The sequence below is a fragment of the Dromaius novaehollandiae genome, chromosome 3 (assembly GCF_036370855.1).
Source record: "Dromaius novaehollandiae isolate bDroNov1 chromosome 3, bDroNov1.hap1, whole genome shotgun sequence".
Taxonomy (NCBI): Eukaryota; Metazoa; Chordata; class Aves; order Casuariiformes; family Dromaiidae; genus Dromaius; species Dromaius novaehollandiae.
In genome coordinates this window covers 120,602,245-120,618,815 of record NC_088100.1, presented here as the reverse complement: position 1 = coordinate 120,618,815, position 16,571 = coordinate 120,602,245, and positions in this window count along the sequence as shown.

Genomic DNA, 16,571 nt, shown 5'->3' with positions numbered 1-16,571 from the left:
CAATTTCCAGGTGAAGGGCACCTGCAGAGCTTGAATTTATTCCCTTGAGGTGAGTCCTGCTGCTCTGCTCCTTAAACAGGAACAGATGATCTCTGTGGGCCTGAACCATGATGAGCAAGCACAGGCTATCTCTGCAAAATGTCGGAGAGCACATTGTAGAGCGTCCTTTCCTGTATTGCAAACCAGGAAAGCCAGTCAGAAAGGCAACTGTTGGTTAACTAATAATTCTAATCAGAACTGCTCCTTGAAGAGCAGCAAACTCAGCCACCTTTGAGCACCAAATTCTCTTTCAAACTCTCCCAGAGCTTTAAATGCTTTTTGTATACCCTTCTTTACAACATTTTCACATACGAGTTTTTTCTGCTGCTATTTGCTACTGAAGAGTCTGGTTCTTCAAGCCAGGGGGAATTTTGTTGTTGACTACTGTGAGGGCAGGCACAGGCTTCAAAATGTGCTTTTTTGTTTCTTTTTCCAGATAATCCTTATTGGCAGAAAAGGCAGCTGAAATTGGCAAACAGAAAATGGTAAGAAGAGAATCACATGTGTCCTTTGATGGTGATTACACTATCAGAAGCACACTAGCGTAATGAAGGGATAATTACTAACTACGCTGGGTTCTGTTTTTACAGATTTATGATGTGTAGGCATGGAAGCATGCAGGTTGTCACTGATTTTAGGGAAAGATCTCCAGCAGGCACAAAGCTTAAATACTGACAGAAATGTGACAGCATAACTTCAGCTCAGTCGTCTGAGTCCAAGTCTGTGTTTCCTGCAGGACTAAATTCTCTGACCGGTAGCAAATACACAGCATGGAGTTTCATGAGCAGTGCCCGGTCATTGTAACTCTTCATGGTAGAGAAAGAGGTAAGGTGGTAGGTACTAAAATACTAGAAGCTTAAAATGAAGCAGTTGCAAAATTAGACAGCTCATGCTGCCACTGAACAGATTTGAAGCCGAGGGAGCTGGGACCCACATCTCTCTGCATGACTGAAGCCTGATTTCAAATGTGTCATTAGCACTGGACCACCCCTTGGCACTCAGCTCGAAATGCCTGTTGTTCTCCTTATACAGGTTAAAATTACTGAGGCTGACTATTCTCAATGATTCAAGCATGTACATCCATGGATTATGGATTTCCTCCAGATTTTGTGGTTGTTGTGCTAATTACTGTTCCAGGTGGCTATGAGTTAATTAGTAAGCTATGTGTTTAAGGCTGCACCATAGCTGTACATAAATAAACCATTACTGAATAGATAAAGCACAGATATAATGTATTTGATGATGTGGCAAAAAAGCTTTTGCTTTCAGAGGGCAAATAACACTTTAGTATTGTTAGTGAACTTTGGCAGTTCTTTACATTAATTGGCCTTACCTGGCTTTGGGGTTGCGGGCTGATCTGGAGTCCCTGGTTACCATTTATCATGGTCTGATCTTCCTTTTCCTTAGTTTTTAGGCCAGCCTGTGCTTCATGATATATGATGATGTTCCCTAAGATGCTAAGAACCTGTCTGGCTTTGGAAGGCTGGAAAAGGTGATACAACGCAAGCAAGGCCTCCTGTTGGTAAGGTACCACCAATATCTTCTGACCTTGAGTAGTAGTGCCGTGTGTCTCGAGGTGTCTCTTCCTGTTTTTCACCCTCAAAGTTGGCCTTTGCGCACAGATGACCCCTGCTAGATGAAGCGTGAAGGATAGGGCAGCTAGTGTGCGGGTGGCTGGCGTCCCTGATGGCATGTGACAGGTTGAGGTCGTGCGTCACTGCTACGCAGGACGCAAAGCATGTGTCCTTTGCTCCCACCACCAAGCCTGCCAGTCCTTCACTCCGGTGCAGCTGTTCCCTCCGTTGGCGCATCGGTGCTTGAATCTGTCAACCTCCCGTTCGTCTCCCCTGCCAACGCGAGGCAGAGCTGCAGGGCCACGTGCGGGCACGGGCACCGAGGACCGGGCAGGAGGCAGAGCGGATCAGTGCAGTGACTACCACAGAGGCTGGCCGGTGTGCGTGCCCCAGGGCTCAGCACGACCGTGGCTCCGCTGGGAACGCCCCGCATGGGCTCGCACCTCACGCACGTCCCACTCGCGGGGCACGTGGCAGCACTGACCACCGCAGGCAGGCTCCTTCGGACAGTCGGCACTTCTTGAACAAAACAGACTCGGTGCAAAGGCCAGTTCGCAGACGCATGGCAAAACTTTTGCTAGGCTGTTTGTCATTTGTGTGTTTTAGTGCTTTCTTTCTTATCTGCTGCTTCAAGAGCATGAAGTGCTTGAAGCTGGTGCCCTGCGGTTCTTGGAGAAATCCTGCTTCCAAAGCTCCTGGTCTTCTCACAAAGGACCCTGCCGGACCAGCGGATGTATCTCACAGGGCCGTAAGCGGCACAGACTGTGTGATATCTCCCTGGGGCTCACCACCCCCAGCACTTCTCGCTTTCAGATGCTTTGTGCCATGGAGCATCTCGAAATGCCAGGCAGAGTCCTGCCCCTCTTTTGACATGAAGAGGAAGTTTCCCACTGCCTCTGAGGCTTCAGGGCCTCCTTCCTTGTGGGCAGGTTTGTACCCGTATAAGACGACTTGGTTCATTCCCTGCAGCCAGGGTCATGTAACACCGGAAGGTACCTTTCAAAGTGATATAGAGGATTTTGTGGTGTTAAACTCTGTCCTGCCCAATGTATTTATTGGACCAGTGCTCCACTCAGCATCCAGAAACACAGTTGGGTAGTATTAGCACAGCTGGTAATTTCAGCAGTGCTTATGAGCCTTCAAACTGAGTCTTCTCTCTCACTGGAGTCATCAGTTTACTTCAGCATATCCTTTTTTTATTCATGCCCTCCCCCACACACACGCACAGACCTCTCAGAGATTTTCATGCATTTAAATAAAAAAGCAGAACAGTTCCCTTTTCTTGTTCACATTATGCAGCATTGCCCTTGTCTGTACTTTATCCTATTTCAGAGCTGTCATGCAAACAAACTCAACTAAAAAAAAAAATCATTAAAGAAGTGTGCATCCTATCAGCCTTCTGTCTTGGCTCCTTCTCTTACTGTATGTGTGCAGAGAAATTCCTTCTTTTGCTTGCCCTCCTCCTTCAGGTTATTTCACTTCTTTCCTAACTGTGATCCAACATATCTGTGGCTCCCCAGAGTGCTCTCATCTGCTCCAGTTGCCCAATGAACCCCTGCTCCCTTCTCCCCCACACAGGTAGTATTTATAGTTCCAGGATCATGGGACTACTATTTTCTAAAGCATTTTATGCTTTCTTCCTCAACTACTCCAGAAGTGGAATTTCTCCTTTTCTGTAAAATCTGTTCTGTGAAGCACCCTATGCTGCTAGGACACCCCCTTTTCTTCATCCAACCCAGTATACCTGGGTGAAGTAGGCATTGCATCTCTTTCCTTCATTGTTGCAGTATCTGATTTTTTTGCGGGGGGGGGGGATAATTTCTTACTGTCTTTTACATCATTTGAGCAGCTTTTGAGAAAGGTTCAGCCATAAGCCTTCAATATGGCAGGGAGGATTAGAAATACACACATCAAAAATTGTTTTTTTCCAAGTATGGCTGCCAGAGCAGAGCACACTTTGCTGTCTAGCTTATTTTAGGCCTCTTCGTTGTGCCAAGAAGTTACACTCTGGTCAGCCTGACCTTTTTCATACTAGTGCTGGGCAGGCACAAGTCTAGTGAAGACCAGCAGGGTACAGACATAAAAGAGAGGAGACTCAAAACTTGCTTCGCTCTTGGTGTGTCTCCCACTCTCTCTGTTTTCAGGGCCAACTGCAGACCTAGAGCTGGCTGTGAAACTCCTGGTGATTCCAGGAGTACCTGTAAAGCTGCAGGTGCAGCTTTAGTCCTGCACCTGTGTAACATAATCACCTTTGTGACTTCTTTTTATATGAAATATCAGCTCTTTGATTATGCTGAACAGTTGTCCTTCTGCCAGGTGAGCAACATGGGCTCTCAAGGAACTGTCATGCTGATGATGGAAAAGAAGTCCTCTTTAGCAGAGACTAAGAAAGTGCATTCAACTCAGGGGTTTCCGCGATGAAAATCACTGGAAGTAGGGGGAATGTCAGCAGGAAGTATCATTTGTGCTTGTTTTTGGCATGTGCATATGGCTCTTGTTATTGATTCACCTGAGGAACAGGCAAAATTCCATCTCAAACGCCCCTAAAACCATCCCTGAAAGAGGAAACCACAGGAAAAGGAGAAAAACTAATGATTGTGACAGAAGGCAGGTGGAAATGTGATGGGTAAGACTCAAAAGGCAAAATGAAAATTGTTCCTGCAGAACAAGTGCAAATCTTGTTCTCACTCTAGCTGAAACTCTTTGTGGGAACACGTGGACATCAGCATATGTCTGGCTGGGAATTTGCACTGACCAGGGATGAAGAGAGAGAGAGACAAACCCCAGGATAGGTATGGGACAACAGGTCAGGCATTCACCCGTACTTTCTGATCTTAAATATCTTGCAGGAACCCTCTGATCACTAAGAGATTGGCTTTCCCAAAGAGAAAAACCTTCTGTAGCAAGGGCTCTGCTTTGCAGTAAAAATTAGTGTTTATTACCTATTCTGTAGACCCATGAAGAGGCGTCTACCTGGACTGCAGGAGACCAGAAAATCGCAGGTAGGAAAGCAGATCCACCAACTTCTGCGTAGAATGTCTAACAGTTAATTTAGACCACGCCATTGTCTCATTTCTAGAAAACCTTTGGATGGTCTTGATTTTTATTCATACATGGAAGGTGAAACAATGTAAATTTTGATGAGTTGTGGGATGGGGGGCTGTTTCTCAGCTCCTATGAATATTTTAATCTCTTTGTCAGTGAGGAACAAAGAGCTGTTTTGAATTTGTGGGGCATTTTTAAAGTTTCTTTGAAAGATTACTTTTATTTCTCTCTCTCTCCTCATGTATCTCAGAAGAAACCAGCCTGCCAAATGGCTCCAGGAAGTTCTTCTGAGATAGAGACATCCATTTCTGTGTACGGTCTGTACTTGTGAAACACAGCACAAAGCCCTTTTTCCATTTAATCCATATTAATTATCTCTCTGCAGCTCTTCTGTTGTTTCCACTCAGCCCAGGCGCCAAAATGTGTGGCTGCATCTTGAGCAAACCCAAGTCTTTCATTGCACACCTGGTAAGTCAACACTTAAGAAATAAAAATAAATAAAAATGTTTACTCCTGAAGAACTGAGGCTCTCCATGCCTGAAAACTAAATGCCTTGTGACTGTGGACTAAGGCAGATATTTTTAGTGCCATCAATATCTCCTGGAGTTGATATCTCCCAAGACAGATGGTTGTTTCCCACAGAACGTTGTCAAATGTTTGCTCAGCCAAGATCAGTTTTGTTCCAAGTCCTTTCCCACCTTCTGGTGAAATATATTTCACTTGCCAGACAAAAAATTAAAGTAACAGCATGAAACCATGTCTCTCTAGAGGGCTCTTTCTCATAGCTCTCTCAAGTCCGTTAGCTGTGTGACTGACCTCTCTTCTGCTGCCCACGAAGGAACTGATGCCCTCATGGTGGAAGCAAAAATTCTGGAAACTGAGAGCTTGGTTCTTGCATCAGAGGCTGATTTCCCTGTAGACCCTGAACAAGTCACTTTTTAGCCTCTTGGAGGGTCTCAGCTGCCATGCTCACTGTTAGCTTTTCCGAAGTGAAGTGAAACTTGGTGGGAGGAATAGAAGTCGTCCAGAGGAGGAGGCGTTTGGAAGAAGCACAGAGAGGGTGGGGTCTGTGCTCATGGCTGAGCAACAACTGCAGCATTTTCTATTTAATTATAAGGAGTTCACGTGAATCTGGAGACATCAAGCCCTCTCATGGTGTCTGGCAACACACTGGGCTTGGGAGGTTTTCAGCTGAAATTCCTGGGTGCAAAGGACTTCTTAAAGGTTAGCATGGAATGTATTTCCAATGAGTGCCCTATTTGTAAAAAGTGGCACTATAAAAATGTTTCATCTGTTTTTCTTTCTGGGTGGCCTCTTGGAGAGACATGTTGAGCAAAGCCTGATTTCTCATATAAGGGATACAGGGTTGGTACTTTCCAAAGTACAGGCTCCCTTACAACACATCGTTGTTGAAAATGAGGAATTATGGCAGCCAGTGTCGTTAGAAGTATCTGAAAACTTACGATGATTCCTTCTCGTTACATTTTTGCCTGTTGTGGCTGTTCAGGCTGCAAACTTTTAACATACAGTTGTTTTCTAGGTAGCACAATGGCAATCCAGGATCAGTAAGGTGTGTCTAGTATTCATCACTTTTATATAAATAATTCTGATTTTGTTTTGTAATTCAATTCTAAATCCTTTTGAAAATGGTGCAAAATCAAATCCCTTCCTCTGCAGGCTGAAATTCAATTATCCAGAAGATTGTCTCCATGTTGCTCCATAATATCTTTTCTATTATGGTTTGACAGGTAGGTGAGGTTCTCACTGGAAGGGAACTCAGTGCTATGATGCCCACGATATTTTTCCTTATTATTTTTATTTAGTTTGAGCTTGATCCATTCACAGCAGCCAGACTTCTTAAGCAGTCCTGTATGCTCAAACTGCTTTTGTGGAAGAGGATCTCAGGTGGAAGATACCTGTTGGTCTTTGTATTTTCCCTCTTTTGGGGGTTTTGCCTGGGGCTTCATTCGTATTTCAGTCCTATTCTTTCCCAAGGATTACAAATTGTTGATCCTGACCTTGTGTAGGAGTCATTTTCAGCCAAACCAGTGTCTTTACCTGTTCGGAAACACAACCTCCCCCCGCTTCTTTGGCAAACCAGGTACTGTCATATACCTGCCCAAACTACTAAGAAACTATTAATCTACTGAGGGGTAAAACCCTTTGTGTCACCTGGCAAAGTCATGTGCAAACCTCTGTGAGAAGCCTTTTCATATCCTGAGTTTAACAGTTCATATGAATATGTAAATCACTGAGCATTTTTTATGGAAACATAGCAAAGGAAGCAATGGTTGCAGTGCCATAGGGCTCCTGGGAGAGAGTGGGCACAACGGGTGATCAGTCGCTTTGACCTGGAGATGAGTTTGGGATGACCAGCGCCCTACCTTGTTTTGAGACGTATACCTGCACGAGCACAAACAGAAATGGGAGAAATGCAAGCAATTCCATCTAGATAAACTGGAGAGAGAGGAAAACCCCCACACACACAAATTGCAGGGGGGATGGGGTTAATTAGGAAGCCTTTATTTTTGCTCTGTGATCCAACTTACCTTCTTTCCAGCTCTTTCTGGGATCTTTCTCAGCTACTTTAAGTTTATAGCTCTTGCTTTCTCCTTAAGAATATTCATGTGGAAAGGCTAAGCTCACAATCTTACATCCTTGCTCATGAGTTCATCTCCCAGATGTAATTAATTCGTGGAACAGAAGTGGAACATCTTCATCATTAAGATCCAAATCAAGCTGCCTATCCTGTAAAGGATCCCCCTGCCTGAAGCAAAACAGAACTGTTAATGTATTTTTTATAAACAACGTTAAAGATGCATGAAAGATGGGTTGTAAATATTAAAATGTAACTATCACCCTCTCTTCTTTTTTTTTTTTTTTTTTTTTTTTGGCTATTCCACAAAACATAGCACAAAATCTCCCGGTCAAATTCCTTCTGATGGAAATTAAGCCAGATCCTTTGATTTCAAAAGAGTTTTGCCCATTTGCAGTACTACAGAATTGCTGTTTCTGCAAGAGATCTGAAACCACCCTGTTAGGCTGTTGGTAAATATGGCAAGTTTAATTATAGAATTATGCAATAGCCAAGTTATAAAAGCACTTGAATGTAAACAGCAATTAGAACATTTATGAATATTTAAAGAGTTCTTTTAGTCTCCTAAATCTGCTTTCTGACCAAGGGTGCTGCAGTTTTGCCATGCAGTGTGGTGCTTACTTACTAATTGCTTGTGACTGATACTGGCCAAAGAACTGGTGCAGGCTCCCTATTGCAGTTACCTGTCAGCCACTTTGCCGGCTGTGCTGTTATCCCACCTAGTGGCAGCAGTCTGCATGCTCTCACATAGCTCAGGACAGGGTTTTTTTTCCATGATATTGGTGAAACAATTCAGTGCATGAGGGGTTTGAAATATTAGTTCAGTTAGCAGTGCATGCACCTTCAAGTTGCTTATTCAGATGGTCAAATGCAACGCCCTTGCCTTCGCTGCATTACACCAGGGACAGGTTTCACTCTCCGATGGGTATTCACATCATCTAAATTCATACATCAAATATAGATGCCTGTCTAATACAGTCAGCCTTCCACTGTACGTACTTTGTATCACTCTCTCTACTTCTGTATGCTTGTGGGACCAGCTAAAGGGTGATCTAAGTTCCCCTAAGGCCATAATGCCAGTCATAGGCGTGAATTTTCTCTTTTTTGCTGTCTGCACAGAATATACACTGTCCATTCACTTCACAATCAGCCTAGCTCCTCTCTGATTAAAGCCAATGGTAAAACTGCCATTACCTTCCAAAGGAGCAGAGTTTAGGTGAAATTTTTGACTTCAGTGGAAATGGATTTTTACTAAAATAGAGTGCTTTTTGAAAAATCTCTACTAATACATCTCATTAAATCACTTGAAAAAAATCCATTGAAATGTATTTTAATGACATCAAGAAAAAAAAGGACTTGCCAAAACCCTGTGAGAAACTTCCTATTATTCTCCCAGGAATAACATTTAGGGGTCCTTCAAGATGGGGTTCTCCTGCAAAATCATTTATTGCCTCCTTACACTCTTGTTCTTTTCCCCCTATTTCTATGCCAAACTTTGCTTTGTAACAACTTTCCAAGAGTTGTTTTGTTGCCAAACGATGGGATTTCTCCCTTCTTAATTCTTTAAGCCCCTGAAGTCCTTAAAGTCATGCATGGCTCACATCGACTGTATGGGCCAACTCTTCAGATTATCTTCTGTACACAGAATAACCTCTTGTTTCCTTTTAATGATCTTTTTTCCTCTTCTTTTGATGCTGGTCTTGCTATGTGAGACTAAAGAAGAAGTCAAGGGTGAAGGCAGTGCTGAACTCCCTGCGGGTGCCTGAAAGGCCTACAACTGCTCTCTGCAGAGCAGATTTAATAACAGGTCACCCCATCAAGTAATGGTGAATCTTTATTTTTGTACAGAAAAATGCCTTTTGTCCAAAATGCAGAACAGAGAGAATTGTTTTCACGTGGATCCAAAAAAGTTATTTCATTGGAAAACAATAAACATAAACATTGTCCTGGACATCATTTTTATGAAGGAAAAAATTTCTCTAACAAAAAAAGAGTTGTTTCAGGCTAGTGACATTTATTTAAGTGAAAGAATTCCCACCTATCCTGTCTCTCCCTGTGTAATGGAAGAAAATTTTCCATGGAAAAATGAAAAATTACACAGAAAGCTTAACACAAACTTTGTTTTTCTTTCTCTTGCTTTTTTTTTTCTTTTAATTTGGTGATGAAATGATTTACTATCAATACCTTACTCAGTTTAGTTGTCAGCTTCTCCGCACAGAAAACATACAGCTCCTCTTCACATGAGCTGTTTGTTGTGTGCAAGCAGCTTGGCCATTTCCCTAAGCTCCCAATTAACTCTCTGCCCAAACACTCTTTTCCACCTGGAACGTAATCCATGATTCCCTTTGTCCATCTCCCTTGTTTTTCCCTTCTGCCTGCTGCAATTTACTTTAAATTTCCAGCAGTATTCATTGCAACTGGTCCAGTCAGCCCGTGGAAAGCTTTGCCCGGCTCTCAAGCCCATGGCGGGACGCAGGCTCCACGTGCCAGCTGGCTTGCAGTGGGCTGGAGCACACATGTGCCAGGCTTTGGTCTACTCAGCAGCAGGTAGCTGCAGCCTTAACCAAAACCTGACATAACACATGGCTCTGCAGGGAGCAATGTCCTTACCAGCCCCCACGAGGTCCGTGACGCCGCGGAGCATCTCTGTGACTCTGCATTTAGTGGGTAAGGCTGTCTCTCCGGCTAGGAAGCTTGAGAGCCATAAATCCCTGCCCGATGGCAGGAAAGGGCCCTATGCTGCCCGTGCTTGGCGGAGTGCTCCCTGGTCGGTGTTTGTCCTAGGAGAGTCTCGTTGCACCACCAGCACTGGCAGATTCCCGCTGACAAATACTGCAGTTCATGGAGTTCGTCTCAGACAAGGCTGCACGAGCCCGTTATTTTAGCCCTCCTGGGAACAGCCCAACCTCTGAGGCAGCTGCAGCTGCCCACCTCTTGGCCATAAATACTCATTTTCTCTTTTATGGGTTTGGCTTCTGTGTTGTGCACGACCTCTGCATCCACCTGGCAGGCGTCTCCGAGAGCTGAAGCTCTCACTACCTGCTGCCGCTGCTACCTTTTCACTCCAGTTCTCCTGGGCCTGTGGGTGCTCGAGAGGTCCAAGGTGAGAGGGATTTATTTCTGGCGGCCCTACCATAACACGTTGCTGCAGTAGGGCTGGCACTGTCCTGGGCACGCTGTTGGCATCCCCCCGGGATGCAGCCCAGCCCCAGTGCCTGCTGCTGCAGAGCACATGAGGCTCCAGCGATGGGGAGGAAGGATTGATTTTGGAGGGAGACACCAATGTCATCCTGCTCAGTGAATGTAAATATGCAATAATACTCCACGGGCAGAAAAACTAAAGAAAAGAATTTCTCAAGTTTCTACTTCTGTATTTTGTGATTTTTTTTTTTTAATGTAAGCCTTGTGGACAGCTGCTTAATATCTAAAACTTATTTCTATACAGAGTCTCATAATGAACTCCCACTCAACTAATGGTCAGCTTCTAAAAATAATTGCTCTGGAATTAATGATGCAGGGATTTTTTTTGTTTAATCTAACTATCTATACACTTAGGTACACCAGACTGATCACCAATTCTAACAGGATCATTTGCTGCCTCCCAGTAGTACTCTAGTCTGAGGTGATAATCCTGAGACTAGAATTAATGTACCACCTTAAACCTATTGCAAAGAGTGGCTTCATAGCTGTTGCAGTTAGCACAGTCCGTGCTATAGCATATTTGGTCCTGAATTTTCAAACATGCAAACTATTACATGTGACCAAAAGCCAAAGGAACAGGCAGCAAAGCCTCAGCAGGGGGAAGAGCAACTCTCCCCAGGAGCCTGGAGTGGGCTGCATGCTCATTTGCAATCCAGACAAGCCATAGGACTGCTGGACTTGCAGCAACACCAAAGGAAAGGAGCCACCCTGGAGACCAGCAAAGGCAAGGGGAGAGTGTTTATTCCTCTTTGAGCTCATGAGTTTCCTGTGCTGTAAAGACTTCATTGTTCTAGTTTCTCTCTCATAAAAAACTGGACTATAAAAAGGCTTTTTGGTACTTTTGGTGTGCTCGCTTTAAGGAGAAAGAAATTACAGGATGATCCATTTTCAAGTTCTAGCCAATGCATGATCCAGACATACAGAGACATACACACATATATGATTATAATCAAGATATCTGCATTTTCATTAACAGTCAAGCAAAGCCATTACAGTTCTGAGACACACTGCTTTAATCTTTTGCATAGACCACATAGCTGAAGATAGCTAGGAAGATGCCTAAGAAAAGGCACAATTACAGTTAATCAATAATGCTCAAATGGCAGCAATTACAATTTTGAAAAAAAAATTAAAAAGAGAGCAGACAAGGTAATAGCAAATGATCCATCAGCCATTCAGAACATTTCACAGATCTCAACTTGAAGAAGAGTTTTTAATTAAATCATCATCTGAGGACACCATTGATCCTTCATGTTAGACAATTTAGAGTGCACGAAACAGCTTTGAATGGCCATAATCATAAAAGATGTGTTTGTTTTCCCCCAAAATGAGCCCCTTGTCTGGATATATAAAAAAAGATGATTCTGCTGCAACAATATGGGAGAGCTCTCTGCTTTTAAATGATCTAATTTCCATCTCCTTATCTGAGTTAATTTAGTGCAATGTAGTAACATATGTATTTGTTTCCAAATAAAGATATTTGTAGATTTCATTTTTTGTATAACTTTGTCCCTGCCCCAAGAAGATAAAAACAGAGCCAATTCTGGTTCTACTGGATTCTCTTGGCATTTCTATTACCTGAGAAGCTTTGGTAGCTTGACTTCGGAACTACTTTTCACAAGCTACAACCACGGCACAAATTTCATTTTTAATGATTCTCAAAACCCATTTAGGGGGTCAGCTCGGGTCTCAGGGTTCCCTTAATGTTTTCAGAAAGGATGGTTAATTTGGAGGCTTCCTTTTGAAGCTGCCTGAGTTCCTGCTCCCAGTCACCGATGATGAGGAGGAAGCAGCAGCCCTGATTCACCCAACACTTGGCTAGGGAGAGGAGGTGGAGATGGTTTCCCGACTTGCCAGCCAGGGCTGTCCCATTGGCCTCGTTAGCAGGGGGAAGTGGCCCCAGGTGGGGCATAGGCAGGGTCTCTGGTGGGGTTGGGGACTTGTGGGTGGGCACATCTGGAGGGCAATGAGGTGAGAGCTTCCTGCAGGTTGCTGCCCTGGAGCAATTGCTGCAGTGTAGAGTTTAGATGGCACGTACCCAAGCCTGAGGTGCAAGCTCTGATCTCCAGTGTAGCTGGGCTTGGCAGGAGGTGGAGGTTGCTCCAGGTGTGCAGTATGCGTGGTCTGGGCAGCAGCATCCAGTCCTCACTGCAGTTGGGAGCACTGATGTTTCCTGCAAAAAGTAAGGTGTTTTTTGAGATTTTTAAATCTTTTCTCTTGTAACAGTATGGTTGGGCTGATGGTTTATTGATTCAAAAAGTGACATTGCGATGTCTGGGGCTTGAGATAACTGGGAGGGGGGTTGCCAGGAAATGTGTGTGTGTAACCTCATGTGCAGTAAAACTGGAGGGGCTTATCCCTGATAGGGCCTTGTATAATTAAAAATATTGTTGTGCTCTTAATATTACGCTTGTGCCTGGAGTTGTGCTCCAGGAAGCTAGTGCAAACCAGAAGGTTGCCTCAGGCAGAGGACTGAGATCTCAGCTCCTCTCACTAAGCCTGCACCTCCTGTCACCTCCCAGGCAGTGAGCAGGTTAAAGATCTTTCTCCTTCTTTATGAAGTATTTACAGCCACATCAAACTTGGTCAGACAGCTCACAGAGATATTAAGCATTCATGCATGCATTTGCAAGGTCAGGCGTATGACCTTTCTCTGCGTGATTTCCCTGCCCAGCTGTACAGCAGAGCAGTTAACAAGACACTTGTGTCAGAAGGGAAAGGTATTTGCAGTATCTCTCTCTAGTTGACTTGGGACATCAAAGATAGGCACCTTTTGGGACACATATACCCCTTTTTCTTCTAATTTGCACCTGCATTAGATGCCTAGGGCAGACTGAAGGCTATGTTGTGATTTACCACATCTGCATCCTTCCTCTCCAGTGACCTAAATTAGTAGCTCCCAAGCTGTGGCCAGGGAACAGTTTCTCCTGTCACAGAGCTAGTGGAGATTATAAACCAAGAATCTGCACTTTTTTTCCTTTCCCAGCTGCTAAGCAGCTTCTCTTTAGGTGCCCTTTTTGCTCAGAGGACTTGTGCAGTGGGAGCTGGAGGATCTACTTCAAAGTGTGGCCTTCAAATCTAAATTGGCACACCTGAAATTCTCATTTGACTGGCCAAAAAGCATACATGGGATATATGCACTGGGACAGAGTCCAAACACTTTTGCTCTCAATTTTCTACTTTTCAAAAAGGAATCCAGTGAATAATTTCTCATTCTGAAAGAATGAGGTGTGCTATTTCTGGCTGGGAGAGAAAAAGAGCAATTTACTGTTAAGTTTAGTCTTGTCTTCTGTAATGTGTTTTTCCACTTCTGTGGAGGGCATCTACATCAGCCCTGTGACAACAGAACAACAAACTAAACTTCACAGTGCAATGAAGATTACTTAATGGGGGGTGACAAAAAGCTATCATCTCTCCTCAGAATGACACCCCTGTAATGGACATCACTGTCTCCCTGGTGCTTAGTGTCCTGTAAGGCACTTGAGCAAGGAAAGGCTACTGCAAGTGGATTAGCTTTCCTCACGAGTAAAGGAAAAAGCAAACTTCAAATGCTCTTCTGTCTTGTGCCCTGTAAATTCCCCCACATTGCAAAGGAACAGAGCTGCCAGGTGGAGGTGAGCAGTGGTTTATTCCTCCAGTTGCTGATGAAAGGCCCTTTTCTGACTGTAACTGAAACCTTGGTTGCTGGGAAGATGGCAGCTTCTCAAAACCTGCTCTGTAATATAGCAAGACTGGCTGGTAACAGGGAGGAGGTGTGGGAGAGGAGCATTCATCAAAGATTATTCCCTTTAAACAGGAGGAGGGGGGAAGAAAACCCACCCTTCTCAAGTATCCAGTGCTGCTAACATATGACTTACAAAATATTTGTTAGTGCTTCTCTGCCTCTTGCTTTGCCAGAGCGCACAGCTCTCAGCATTGACAGCCTGCACCTAACCAAACTGCTGAACTTTCATGTAATGAGATAAGCTTTTCCACCTGTTAAGTCACACCTTCCTAAAGTACTATCAAACTCTGCTGCTAGCTGCCTAGAAACCCTCTTTGGGGCTTCTCCAAGGCTTCTGAGCAGTCAAGAGCAGTATCAAACACGTGTTGAGCCTTGCATCATGCTTGCAGGCAAGAGGAGGTCTTCTCTGAAAGCATACTGCTTGTAGCATCTCCTGGCTACTTCTGACTCTAGTGGAAGCACGACAGCACAGCTGATAGAAAAAGACAGAAATCCCTCTCTGCCCCGGCTCTTTTGGAGCCTCTCTGGTTACCAACTACTGAAAGTTTCCCTACAGTCTCTGATGTTCTTTGATTCCTGTGTGTTTGCAGAGGAGGAGGGAATTTAAAGGTAAAACCTATATAAGGGTGGAACCCGTCTGTGACAGCTGACATCCTGGTTATCTGAGCTAGTAGGGCTAGCAATTAGAGGACAATGTTCTTTGTCCTCCTTCTGACCAAAAGTGGTGCTGGTGTCTTCATCCTGAAGAAGTAACAGCTGAACCCCCCTCCCCCCCCCCCCCCCATTGGCTCTGAGCAATCCTTAGCATGTGCTTAGGATTAAAGAAATGGAAAATAATCCCTGAGGTTTGGGTTTTAAATATGTTCAAGTGGCTTGCTAGATTATCAGTCATTAACAGCAGTGAAGCAGAAATGATGTGTGAGTCGGAGGCGTTTGTAACACATGCACGGGGTTGGTCTTGCTGGCGGAGCAGGGTCTGGGAGCAGAAACTCAGAGGCAGTAGTTGTATGCAACGGCAGATCCCAAACGGGCAAACAAAGCCAAGAAAGCTATGTGCTGCCCGTGTTGTCCAGGAAATCTCTGGTGCCAACAAACATCATGGAGCCCTTTAAATGCCAGGCCTTGAGGCCCTAAAACAGCTAACTGCAGGAAAGCAAGAGAAGACGCAAGAGTCACTGGCAAACCCAGGATATACAGAGCGTACACACACATTTGGTACTTCCTAGGACTTTCTCTTGCTGATATAAAACTGAAATATGTTCTGGGTTTTTTTGTTTCTAATTTAGCACTGAACAGATGTGGGACTGTTAAAGGTAAAATGCCCATTAAAATTACTACATTTCTAGCGATTCACTATAACAACATTATTTCCCTTACTTCAGAAATACACTTAAAGACACTGTAATAACCATGCTATATCAAAGAGTTCACACTTATTTTGTCAACACAGACATAACTGTGTTTCAAGACCTGTATTGCAAATGTCTCTGTGCCCCCTCCCTTGTGGCAGGACAGAAGCAGGCTGCTAAGGAGCTGTCAAATCCAAAAGCAGCTTCCTCCTCCATCCCCCCCGGCTTTGGAAAAGAGGGACATTTGGCCTGATGAACCACCTGGTGTCTCCAGCTTGACTCCCCTGTAGAAGGGGAACTAGAAGGTCAAGTCCTCTGCTGGCAAATCACCCTTTCCAGGGAAGGCTGGAAGAGCAGATAGGGAGACTTCAACCTTTCAGGAGGATAAGACCCCGCAGGGAAGTGTTCCCCAGGTAATATAAACCTCTTCTCACACACATCCATGTCTCCCGTTCTGGTCTGCTGGCCCTGCTTCCCTCTGGTTTCTCAGGAGGAGCTTGCAAAGACCCACAAGGCACCAGAAGAACAGTGACTCCTCTTTCCAGTGACATTTTTTTAAAAAAAAAAATCTGCTCTGGATGAAGCTTGAGATGCCCTCTCAAAGCCCTGTTGACAATGCTAGTGGGTTTCTCTTTTTCTTTTCTGTTACGGTGCAAAGGTTAAAGCAAGTGCCAGTTAGTTTGTAACAGGTTTAAAAAGGAGCAAAATTCAAAGGGAGCATTCCCAGCAAGCTTTGCTTTTCCACCCAGCAGGGATGATCCGTGTGGCAAATTGTTTGTTAAATTGAATCTTGCATTCTGCACTCCAGCAGAAGCAAAACAAGAGGTGCCACAATTACAGCTTCATTCCCTGATTACCTGTCTCAGCGTGGCAGCAATAAGCATTCACAATTTGTCGCTGCACGGCCAATTCATCTTTAAACTGAAACGGCATCGTAATTGTATCCATTAATAGTCAGCTTCAATCAAAACTCACTCTGAGTCATTCTAGCTAGACTAGTTGGGACTCCTATCACTCGCTTTCGCTGTTTAAGGGACGTAAAT